The following is a 13,133-nucleotide window of genomic DNA, read 5'->3' as shown; positions in this document are numbered from 1 at the left end:
TCTCTCTCTCTCTCTCTCTCTCTCTCTCTCTCAACATGCCATACTGGGTCAGATCAAAGGTCCATCAAGCCCAGCATCCTGTTTCCAAGAGTGGTCAATCCAGGCCATAAGAACCTGGCAAGTACGCAAAAACTAAGTCTATTCCATGTAACCATTGCTAATGGCAGTGGCTATTCTCTAAGTGAACTTAATAGCAGGTAATGGACTTCTCCTCCAAGAACTTATCCAATCCTTTTTTAAACACAGCTACACTAACTGCACTAACCACATCCTCTGGCAACAAATTCCAGAGTTTAATTGTGCGTTGAGTGAAAAAGAACTTTCTCTGATTAGTTTTAAATGTGCCCCATGCTAACTTCATGGAGTGCCCCCTAGTCTTCCTATTATCCGAAAGAGTAAATAACCGATTCACATCTACCCGTTCTAGACCTCTCATGATTTTAAACACCTCTATCATATCCCCCCTCAGTCGTCTCTTCTCCAAGCTGAAAAGTCCTAACCTCTTTAGTCTTTCCTCATAGGGAAGCTGTTCCATCCCCTTTATCATTTCGGTTGCCCTTCTCTGTACCTTCTCCATCACAATTATATCTTTTTTGAGGTGCGGCGACCAGAATTGTACACAGTATTCAAGGTGCGGTCTCACCATGGAGCGATACAGAGGCATTATGACATTTTCCGTTTTATTCACCATTCCCTTCCTAATAATTCCTAACATTCTGTTTGCAAATTCCCAACATTTCCTCTCTCCCTCCCTTTCCCAAGCCAGAAATTGTGTTATGGGCATGATATTGCACAGCTTAACACAACTGAAAAAGGCATAGTTCTTTTCAGCAATATCATGTGTTATGGCTTCACAATGTTATTCGCGTCAGTTGCGGCAGACCTGCGGCTCAGCCCCCTCACCTCTTTCAAAAGTAATCCAGCATCTGGTCCCTCATATCTGGCGGCTGTGGGCCGCCGGCTCCATCCTCGGGCCACCCCTGATACCTCCGGCTCTGCTGCAGCTCCTGATGCTCCGCGTCAGGCCTCTCCGCGTGGCCCGTGGAGAGACGCTATCCTGACCAGCGCCACACCCCTCCCTAGGCGCCCGCATGCACATTGCTAGTCTTTAAATAGGGCCTGCGGCAGGAACCCGACCGCAGCCCCGGATGATGACGTCGGCAGAGCTTCAGAATATAAGCCCAGGCTCTGCTCTCTCAAATTGCCTTTGCAACAGGTCCCCTCGCTAGTCGAGTACTCGTTGCCTCTTCAGTTCCTGGTTCCTGATCCTGATTGCCTTCGTTCCTGTTTCCTTCTTCCTGTGTTCCTGTTCCTTCATCTCTCCTTCGGATTGCTGACCTAGTTTGACCTTTGCATTGCTTGACTACGCCGTTGCTTCTCTCCAGCCCTGGATGTCTGCTTCGTCTGACCATCCTTTTGACTCTCTCCTCATCTAGACCTCAGCCTTGCTTGCCACTGCTTCCAGATTGCCGCCAGCCCTGATCCCAGCTTGCTGAAGATGCCTCTTCAGCTTTTGTCCTGGACATGGTTCATTCAGGCTTCGGCCTGCTCTTGCTCGGGCGCCCTCTGTCAAACTGTGTCCCTATTGGCGCCCGGGTCTCTGGGACTCCACCTCGTCCAGTATAGACTGATACACTCTGCCTCTGGGCTGACCTTGATCCACCCATTGATGACCAATGACGGAGACCACCTAAGTCTAGCCGGCCGCAGCACCCAAAGGCTCAACCCGCAGGGAACGAGGGCTGATATTGATGAAGCGCCAGCCGGCTTCCGTCCATCAGCCCTCTCTGCCTGCCGACAGTGGGGACCTGTAGGATCCCTCCTACGGGTAGCGTCAACTCCACCTCGGCCCAAGGGTCCACTTCCAGCGCAACACATAAAGCCAGCTCACTTTTTCTGAAGTCCCTCCTCTTTAAAAAGTGTGCATTGCACCATGCGTTATGCTGCTTATTGCGAGCGTTAAGGTGTTTTTTGCATGCAAAAATGCCATAACGCAATTTGATAATTGAACCTGTAAGAAAGAACTATCCTTCTTATGGGTTAGCCACCTGAATGTACCAGCTTTCTACTTAGTACTCAAAGTACAAAGTCTTTAACAGTTCTCCCTGGAAGGGCTATAGCTTCTGCTAAAGGATCTTTATTTCATCCTATTTCCACATTTCTGTATATTTTTTTTGAAACCTTCGGTGACTCAAGGTAAATCATATGTGCAAGATTCCACTCACATGCCCTTCTTGTTGTCCTAGATTGGCAAGGTATCTGAGCAAACTATTTTAGTAAGCATGAATATACAGTCTCTATGTGCATATGTTCCCCAGTGAGCAGTACGTGAAGTAATCAAACAAGTACAATTACAAAGACCTATCCCACAAAGGATACCAAATGAATTTATAATGCAGTTGGTGGAAATAGTCCTTTTCAATAATCATTTTACTTTTTTCATGTGGAATTTTATCCCCAAATTTATGGTATTGCAATGAGGTCACACTTGGCCCCTAGTGATGCCAATAAATATGAGGCCGGATTTGAAGAGCAATTTGTTTATACCTCTAAGTGGGCCTCATATTTTATATGTTGGCATTGATTTTTAGATGTTAATTTATTTTTGTGGCAAGGATCATTGAACACAGTACAAAGCAGATATCTTTTTTAATATTGTTGTTAAAATTCCTGCAGGCTTGATTAGTACATCAATTTATCATACACCCTCAGTGGAAAACAACGTACTGAGATATGAAACTTTCCATCCTGGAAAATCACATCAAAACTTGCCTATCAGTCAGTTTTTATGACTGAGAAGATTATGTACTGATGTTAATGATTTTAAGATCCAAGCATGTGAAATGGAGACGTGATTTATACAATAGAGTTGTCCCAAATTAGTAGTTCAGATGGCATATAAGCATGCTCTATATGCCAATAGGGATCTTCTGTTAATATATCATATAAGCATGCTCTATATGCCAATAGGGATCTTCTGTTAATATATCATATAAGCATGCTCTGTATGCCAATAGGTATCTTCTGCTAATATATCATATAAGCATGCTCTGTATGCCAATAGGGATCTTCTGTTAATATATCATATAAGCATGCTCTATATGCCAATAGGGATCTTCTGTTAATATATCACATAAGCATGCTCTATATGCCAATAGGGATCTTCTGTTAATATATCATATAAGCATGCTCTGTTTGCCAATAGGTATCTTCTGCTAATATATCATATAAGCATGCTCTGTTTGCCAATAGGGATCTTCTGTTAATATATCATATAAGCATGCTCTATATGCCAATAGGGATCTTCTGTTAATATATCATATAAGCATGCTCTGTTTGCCAATAGGTATCTTCTGCTAATATATCATATAAGCATGCTCTGTTTGCCAATAGGGATCTTCTGCTAATATATCATATAAGCATGCTCTGTATGCCAATAGGGATCTTCTGTTAATATATCATATAAGCATGCTCTGTTTGCCAATAGGGATCTTCTGCTAATATATCATATAAGCATGCTCTGTATGCCAATAGGGATCTTCTGTTAATATATCATATAAGCATGCTCTGTTTGCCAATAGGTATCTTCTGCTAATATATCATATAAGCATGCTCTGTATGCCAATAGGGATCTTCTGTTAATATATCAGTCTACTTGCATGGAGGATCAATTGAAATATGTCAAGAGGTGTTCTGAGAACACATCTAGGCAGACTGTTTCTATTCTTAGAAAACACTGGCACATGGTACAATGGCATAGTATATTTCAGGATTTCCCATGTTTCTCTTTTTCGTTAGACAGAAACATCAAGGAGAATGTTGCCAAGGCTATGCTACAGACCTCAGTTCAGGCAGATCCCTCCAAGGCTCATTTTCCATGTGGGGATTCTTCCCATTGTGATCAAACTGTTTCAAGTGATGTTGAACTTCTCCTAACACACAGTTTACTATCAAATTTTATGAACTGTACACCTCAGGGGGTAGTATATGTTTTAATTTGCCCATGAGATTTATTATACATTGAACACACTAAGAGATCAATTAAGACTTGTCTAAATGAACATTGTAGCTTTTCGGCAACTTTGAAATTTGCAGCACCAATTGTACAGCATTGTGTCGAGCGTGTTCAGAACGTTAGCCAGTTACAGTGGTTAATCATTGACCCTGTACCTGCTTTATCCTGGGGGGAGACAGAGAAGCATTATTGAATATGCGTGAACAGTTTTGGATATGCAATCTACATACAGAACATCCATTTGGTCTTAACCAGGAAATAGATTGGTATTCTTTCTTAAACGATGAATGATTGGGACAATACATATCTGATGATGGATTTGCTGGAATGTGAGGTTTTGACAGATGGGCCTCTGATTGGTTGCAGGTTGATTTTTGTATCAGGAACTGAAGTGATTGACATGGCTATGACATAAGACGCCACCTTACTATGAAGGGCAACACTTGGCGGTGCTCATGAAGTTTGGTGAAAGAGTATTTTTTATTATAAGAACTGATGCTGGTGATAACTTTCTTTGATGCCCACAGAACAGCAGTATCTGGTGATTTAATATTGACCCTTTCCCTGAAGCAGGAAGTTGGAACTTCCAAAATACAGACTGCGTTGGATCAGCGGTCTTTTCAATCTATATGGCAGATCTGTGTAATGGGGCATGCCATCTTTTTTCCCACTCTGATTGATTTCTTTCTCCATGAGTGTTTAAAATAAGAACACATTTTCAGTAATATATTTAAAAAGAAAAAAGCAAAATGCAAAAATGTTTTTGGATGGTAATTAAAAGAAAAAATTTTAATAAAAAATTTTGGATGGTAATAGTGGGGTGGGCAGACCTACGATTATACATTTTAGGCAACAGCTTCAAAAAAATCTAATACATTTGAAGGCAAAACTTCCCTTCACTAAAACCATGTACATTTTCCCCCATTAAGACAAGCCCATCTATATGCTCAGTAATTCTTTTTCTAAGCATAGCTTCTACTATTTTGCTGAGCATTGGTATCAGGTTTACTAATTTACAGTTTCCAAGGTCAGCCATGGAAACTTTTTTAAAGATTGAAGGTGCCTTGGCCACCCACCAGACTTTGTGGATATTTTAAATGATAGATTACAGGTTATTAGTAACAGATTTGCAATTTCATGTTTGAATTTTTTCAGGACTCTGAGAAGGATGCCATCTGGTCTTGGTCATTTGTTACTCTTTAGTTTATCTATTTGATCTGTAACAGTCCCCATTTTCACAGAGATTTGTTATAGTTGTGGAGAATCATAACCTTCAAAGAAAATGTTTCCAATGTGGGAATGTTTCCAACATCGTCCTTAGTAGAGGCATAGGATAAGAATTCATTCAATTTATCTGCTATTTCCTTGTCTTCCATGATTTATTCCATGGTCATCAAAGCATCCCAACTGACTCCCTCACATGTATTTTCATTCAAATGTTCTTGATAAAGTTTTCATATTAGTTTATGCCTCTCTGGAAAGCTTCTTCTCAAATTCATACTTGAACTGTCTTTCTGCTGCTTGACATTTAACTTCCCACTACTTAAGCTCTTGCCTATTTTCTTCATTTGGGTCTGCTTTCCTTCATTTGAAAAATGCCATTTTGGATTTAATATCTCTTTCTTTTCACCATTAAACCATGCTGGCAGTTATTTGGTCTTCCTTTGATTTTTTTTTTTTTAATTGCATGAAATACATTTTATCTGGGCTTCCAAGAGTTTCTTTTTAACAATGTCTATGCCTCATTCAAACATTTTAAACTTTGGATCCAATCCTTTTAGTTTTCTTCTAAGACATTTTCTCATTATAGCATATCTCCACTTTTAAAGTTATATGACATTGCAGTAATTCTTCTTAACGTCCTTCCTTGATTACATTACGATCACTATTGCTTGGTGGCTCCACCGCCCCTTGCATGAGTTGTGCATCCCACTGAGGACTAATTCTAAACTATCTGCTTCTTTCATTGATTCTAGGACCAACAGCTTAATAAAGCACTCATTTAACACACACATCCAAAAAGTTAACCTGTCTACCTTGTCCTAATAAACCTTTGACCTATTCAATACTGCGATGCTGACTCCATCATTTATTCATGCACTTTAAGTTTTATTCAAGTAAACAGGAAAACAGCAGAAGAGTAGACTAACTACCTTTGCTATGTACTCACAATACAACTTCCCACAGAGGATCATGAACTCTTAGCTGAGGGGGAGAGAGGGGTAAAGCTGTGAGGGGTAAAGCCTGGGATAAGCACAGAGGATCCTTAGCTGTGAGGGAGTGAGGGGTAAAGCCTGGGATAAGCACAGAGGATCCTTAGCTGTGGGGGAGTGAGAGGTAAAGCCTGGGATAAGCACAGAGGATCCTTAGCTGTGGGGGAGTGAGAGGTAAAGCCTGGGATAAGCACAGAGGATCCTTAGCTGTGAGGGAGTGAGGGGTAAAGCCTGGGATAAGCACAGAGGATCCTTAGCTGTGAGGGAGTGAGGGGTAAAGCCTGGGATAAGCACAGAGGATCCTTAGCTGTGAGGGAGTGAGGGGTAACGCCTGGGATAAGCACAGAGGATCCTTAGCTGTGGGGGAGTGAGGGGTAAAGCCTGGGATAAGCACAGAGGATCCTTAGCTGTGGGGGAGTGAGGGGTAAAGCCTGGGATAAGCACAGAGGATCCTTAGCTGTGGGGGAGTGAGGGGTAAAGCCTGGGATAAGCACAGAGGATCCTTAGCTATGGGGGAGTGAGGGGGTAAAGCCTGGGATAAGCACAGAGGATCCTTAGCTGTGGGGGAGTGAGGGGTAAAGCCTGGGATAAGCACAGAGGATCCTTAGCTGTGGGGGGAGTGAGGGGTAAAGCCTGGGATAAGCACAGAGGATCCTTAGCTGTGGGGGAGTGAGAGGTAAAGCCTGGGATAAGCACAGAGGATCCTTAGCTGTGAGGGAGTGAGGGGTAAAGCCTGGGATAAGCACAGAGGATCCTTAGCTGTGGGGGAGTGAGAGGTAAAGCCTGGGATAAGCACAGAGGATCCTTAGCTGGGGGGGGAGTGAGGGGTAAAGCCTGGGATAAGCACAGAGGATCCTTAGCTGTGGGGGAGTGAGAGGTAAAGCCTGGGATAAGCACAGAGGATCCTTAGCTGTGAGGGAGTGAGAGGTAAAGCCTGGGATAAGCACAGAGGATCCTTAGCTGTGAGGGAGTGAGGGGTAAAGCCTGGGATAAGCACAGAGGATCTTTAGCTGTGGGCTGTGAATTTGTGTGTGTGTGTGTGTTTGTGTGTGTGAGAGTGTGAGTGATTAAATGTGTGTCTGTATGTGTGTGTTTATAGTGATTGTATGTGTTTGTGTGTGAGAATTTAAATGTGTGTATGTATGAGTGTGAGGTGTGTGTCTGTATGTGTGACTGAGTGAGTATGTATGTGTGAGAGAGTTTAGTTGTGATTCTGATTGTGACTGTTTGTGTTTGTGAGAATGTGAATGAATGCATGTGGGTGTGTGAGTGTGAGTATGTGTAAGTGATTGTGTGAGTGTGAGTGATTGTGTGTGAACATGAGTATGAGTATATGAGTGTGAGTGTGTGAATGACTGTATTTGTGTGTATGTGTGTGTATGTTTTTTGTGTGTGAGTATAAGTGTGAGTGTGCATGTGCGAGTGTGAATGTGTGTGTTTGTGTGTGAGATTGTATATGTGAGTGTGAGTGCTTGTGTGAGTGACAATATTTGTGTTTGTATGTGTGAAGTGTGTATTTGTGAATGTGTCTGTGTGTCTGTGTCTGTTTGTGTTTGTGTGTCTGTGAGGGAGAGTGTGATTGTGTGAGTGACTGTATGTGTGTGTGAGTGTGAGTATGTGTGTCTGTATGTGTTTGTGTGCGTTTGAGAGTTGAGTGTGTGTGTGTATGATGGATTGATTTTGGATTGATTTTGTGAGTGTATGTGAGAGTGTGAGTATGCTTGTGAATGTGAGGTTTTTGAGTGTGAGTATGTGTGAGTGAGAATTTGTGAGTGCCTGTATGTGTTTATGTCTGTTTGTGTGAGTATGTGAATATGTGTGTCTGTATGTGTGAATGTGTGTGTGTTTGAAAGTGAGTGTGTGTGCATGAGTATGAGACTGTGAGTGTGTGTGAGTATGAGTGATTGTGTGTGTGTGGATTTGTGTGTGAGAGTGTGAATGTATGAGTGCATTTTGAGAGTGTATGTGTGAGTGTGAGAGAGTATTATTGTGTGAGAGGGTGTGAGTGTGTGTGTGTTTTGAGTGTGAGTATTGGAGTGTTTGTGAGAGAGTGTGAGTGAGTGTGTAAGTGCCTGTATGTGTTTGTGTGTGTTTGTGTGAGTATATGACTATGTGTCTGTGTGTGTGAGAGAGAGTATGATTGTGTATTTATATGTCCTAGTGTGAGTGTGTGAATGACTATGTGTTTATGTATGTTTGAGAGTGAATGTGATTGAGGATGTGTGTGAGTCTAGGTGTGTGCCTGTGAGTGTGTGTGAGTGAGCATGCAAGTGTGTGACTGTGTGTGTCTGTATGTGTCAGTGTGAGAGTGTGAGTGACTGTGTTTGTGTGTGTTTGGGAATTAGTGTGTGTGAGTGATTGAGTGTGTGTGAAGGAGGGAGAGTGTGAGTATATGAATGACTGTGCTTGTGTGTGTTTGAGAGTGAGTGTGAGTGATTGAGTGTGTGTGTGAGGGAGAGTGTGAGAGACTGTGTTTGTGTGGGTGTGTGTGATATGTATGTGTGTGTATGAGGGAGAGTGTGAGTGACTGTATGTGTTTGTGTATGAGAGTGTGAGTGTATGTGTCTGTATGTGTGAGTATGAGTGTGTGAGTGACCGTGAGAATTAGTGTGTGTGAGTGATTGAGTGTGTGTGTGGGAGAGTGTGAGTGTATGAGTGACTGAGTGTGTATGAGGGAGAGAGAGTGTGAGTGTGTGAGTGTGTGTATGTGAGTGTGCATGACTGAGTTTGTGTAAGGGAGGGAGAGTGTGAGTGTTTGAGTGACTGTGTTTGTGTGTGTTTGAGAGTGTGTGTGGGTGAGTGACTGAGTGTGTGTGAGGGAGGGAGAATGTGAGTGACTGTGTGTTTGAGAGTGAGTGTTTGTGAGTGTGAGTGACTGAGTGTGTGTGTGAGGGAGAGTGTGAGTGACTGTGTTTGTGTTTGTGTTTGAGTGAGGGAAAGTTTGAGTGACTGTATGTGTTTGTGTGTGAGAATGTGAGTGTGTGTGAGGGAGAGTGTGAGTGTGTGAGTGACTGTGTGTGTATGAGTGTTTGAGGGAGGTGGTTGTAGCCCTTCTTTCTGATGTTTGCAGAGTTCTCACTCAGTGGCTGGAATAGATGGGATGGAAAAGATGGGAGCCATGGCTCTCCCATGGCTCCAATCTTTCAGCTGCACTTCCATCTCCATGCATGAGGAGTAGTGCATCCTGCCCCAGGCTCCTACAGACCATTGCATCTCAGCCCTGACGCTCCCTAATTCACCCCTGCGGAGCAGATGGAAGCAGCTGAGATTTTGTGCAGAAAAGTCAGAGCCGTTTATCTAAAGAAGCAAAGCTTGCTGCCTGCCTTCTGACTCCCTGCCTGGCTCATCTGTCTCTCTGACACCTCTGGGATTCAGAGGCCGATGCAGATCGGTTTATTAGCAAGATAGCTTTACAGCTATTGCCAGACTGATCTATAGAAGGCTTGCGGAATAGGGATGTGAATCGTGTGCCCGGTCGTTTTAACGATCGGGTTTGGCTGGGGGGAGAAAAAAATCTGATCGGCATGATTTATTTTGTAAAAAAATCGTTTTTCTGAATAGTGCGCACTAATGCGAGTTAGTGCGCACTATCAAAAATTGTTACTTAATGGTTTAAAAGTAACATTTGAGGAAATGTTCGTTAGCTAGAGGTGCGCACATGCATGGTGCTGTCCCCCGTGGCCATTTTGCTTCCAGATATAGCACGCACTAGCCAGAAAGAGAAAAAAAGTGCCAGCAGGCTGCAGCAGTGACCGTGCCAGCAGTAGCCACTAGCCAGTAGCCAGTCTAGCCTCAGCCTGCTCTTTAAATTTAACCACTGTAAATATAATAAATTAATAATAAAGTTTGTTGTTTAGTTTTTCTATAGTATGTTAATGTTTTGAAGCTCAGGTTGCAAGTTTCTTTATTAAATGTTTTGTTTCACTAAAGTAGAATATAGAGAAGTACTTAATTTCATTTTATGTAAAGTTTCTTTAGTTTAATACACAAAGTACTTCATTTTATTTTATTCTACTCTAGTGAAAAAAAAAGTTTACTTTAACACAGGAACTGCAAACTTGAGCACAGTGAATGGGGCGGGACGGGGGGGGGGGGTAAGAGGGATGTGAAGGGGGAGACATCCCCTGCATTCAGCAGCTCTGATTTTCTGAAGAGATCTGTCCTTCAGAGACCACGGAGTGGGTCTGCTAGTGCTTGGCCCTTCACCTCCCCCTTTCCCTTCCCTTTGTCAAGCTACCAACCGTTTCCATTTCCCATCCCCCATATATTAAACCATCACCTCAGTGGGAACCTTGGTAACATCAATAAATAAGAGGCCGCGCCCTCCGTACCCGCCCCCAGGTTGCGGCCCGGCGCGCAGGAGGCCCGCTGGCGCGCGGGGATTTACGCCTCCCGGAGGGAGGCGTAAATCCCCCAACAAAGGTAAGGGGGGGGTGTAGACAGGGCCGGGCGGGTGGGTTAGGTAGAGGAAGGGAGGGGAAGGTGAGGGGAGGGTGTTAGAGGATTCCCTCCGAGGCCGCTCCGATTTCGGAGCGGCCTCGGAGGGAATGGGGGTAGGCTGCGCGGCTCGGTGCGCGCCGGCTATACAAAATGATAGCCTTGCGCGCGCCGATCCAGGTTTTTTAGTAGATACGCGCGGCTCCGCGCGTATCTACTAAAATCCAGCGTACTTGTGTTTGCGCCTGGAGCGCAAACAAAAGTAGGCTATTCGTGCGCCTTTTAAAATCCGCCCCTAAGACGATTAACGATTTTTTTTACAATAAATCGGGGGAATTTCTATTGTATCGCACTCTTTAACGATTAATGACTATATTAAAAATAACAGACGATAATTTAAATTGTTAAAAAACGATTCACATCCCTAGTGAGGCAAGAAAGGTTTGACTGTTCTGTTTGCAGGTCTTGGGGCTGGCCCAGCTTGACAAGGACTGTGGGCTCTTACTGGACCTAGGGATGTACCTAGGGGGTGTTCAGGCAGGGGTTTTCATTGCCCATTTGTTTTTCATTTTCTGGTTGCTTTAGTGGAAGATATTCAAACTGTTATCCGACTAACTCATGGCTATGTCATTGAATATCCCCAAATAAACCAATAGCTGGATAATTTGCTAATTAGATAAGTCTTATCCAGCTAGCTAAAGATCTGCAATTGAGCAGGTATAACTTTTCTAGGTAACACAACCAGATATGATTGAATCTTGCTACTTCTCTGGCTAGGTTTGCCGGATAAGTAACTCCTCTCCGGAATGCCCATATCCCATCCATCACTTATCTTTCTAAGTGGCAGCTGCTGTATGGAGACAGATATTCAGTAGGGATGTGAATCGGGCTTCGGACGATTGAAAATATCGGACAATATTTTCAAAATCGTCAGAAATCGGGGGCTCCCCCAAAACGATAGGAAAACCCCACGATATTGATCGTGGGGGTTCTCTTATCGTTTTGGGGGAGGGTGGGAAAAACGGCACACAAAAATAACCCCTAAACCCACCCCGACCCTTTAAAACTAATCCCTTAGCTTCCCCCACCCTCCCGACCCCCCCCAATAACTTTTTACAGGCACCTGCACCTGAGACCTGTCTTCACATCTTCTCAGTCTATTCAGCCCTCGCCTGCACTGGCTTAGTCTTCTCAGCCAAGAGTTCCTCCATAGTTCACACCTGGGGTTATTATGACCAGCAGGAGGCACCTGCACCCTAGATGCATCTTCATCCTTTGCTCCTGACTCTGCTCCTGCTTGCATTATTCTAGTGTTTGCCATAGGAGCCATCTTTAACTAGAAGTCTCTCTTCATATCTGCAAGGGAGTTCCCAGCTATAGACTACTTGTTGGTTCTTCGCAGATGTCACCTTTCTGCGAATCTCCTTGAATCCATAGTCTGGTCCAGTTTCCATTCCATACAGATGAAGTCTACTCAGGATCACCATCGAGAGCTATCTTGCACCTATGAGCTTGCCACCTTGGGTTCTTCAAACATGCAGCATTTCAAGTTTTCAATCAGGATAGGAATTCCCAATTTCTTGTCATCTATTCTGCCACCAGTGACTCACTTCTGCAAGTCTGCTCACCAGTGTCTACATTTGACCATCTGTCTGTGGGGGTTCCTCGCACCCACTGGAATCCATTGCCACCTTCAATTCTAGTCTCATGAAGTTCCTTCCATCTCAACATGGCTCCTTGACTCCATCCTAAAGGAGTGTTTTCCTTTGACTAACTGTTTTTTCCATAGTTCCACAGTGACACCTATCATCTGGTATGCTCCTTGTTCCAGCTTAAAGGGGACTACACCCTCATGTCATCAGAGTAATTATCATCAGCAAACAGTTCCTTGCTTCAGTGCTATAGTGGCACCTACTGACCATCACCCTGAGCTTCTTAGTCTCCGCTACCTATTTAGCTTCGGACTTCTGCCTTCCGCAGAATTCACCTAAGTCCAAGCGGCTCGGGTCCTCAAGGGCGCCTCCTGGGGGGGATCTCGGGTCTCCAATGGTGAAGATTACATCGATTTCTCCAGTTCCAACTTCCTGCTCGACTCATGTCCTCTGCAACTCTCATCGCACACGAGTTCCCAGATGTCTACTCCTAAGCCCAAGCGGCTCGGTTCCTCAAGGGCTCCTCCTGGGGGGATCTCGAGCTTCCAATGATGAAGATCTTGTGACTATTCCGGTTACAACCTTCGCTAGGAGTCTTCCTTCAGCATTGAATCCATCATCTTCTTTAGGCAAGTTGCCTCTAGAATTGATCTCCAGCTTCTGAACTCTGTGTGCTGGACTTCCATTTGAGTCCTCCTGATACCACGGCTGTTCAAAAGTCAGCTAATAAGTTGTCTACGTAGTCTCTTGAGTTTCACCATTACAGCTATAGAATCCAGTTTGAACTTTGCTTCCTGTTACCGCTGTGAACCAAAA

The sequence above is a fragment of the Rhinatrema bivittatum genome, unplaced genomic scaffold (assembly GCF_901001135.1).
Source record: "Rhinatrema bivittatum unplaced genomic scaffold, aRhiBiv1.1, whole genome shotgun sequence".
Classification (NCBI taxonomy): Eukaryota; Metazoa; Chordata; class Amphibia; order Gymnophiona; family Rhinatrematidae; genus Rhinatrema; species Rhinatrema bivittatum.
This window is presented reverse-complemented; position numbering follows the sequence as displayed.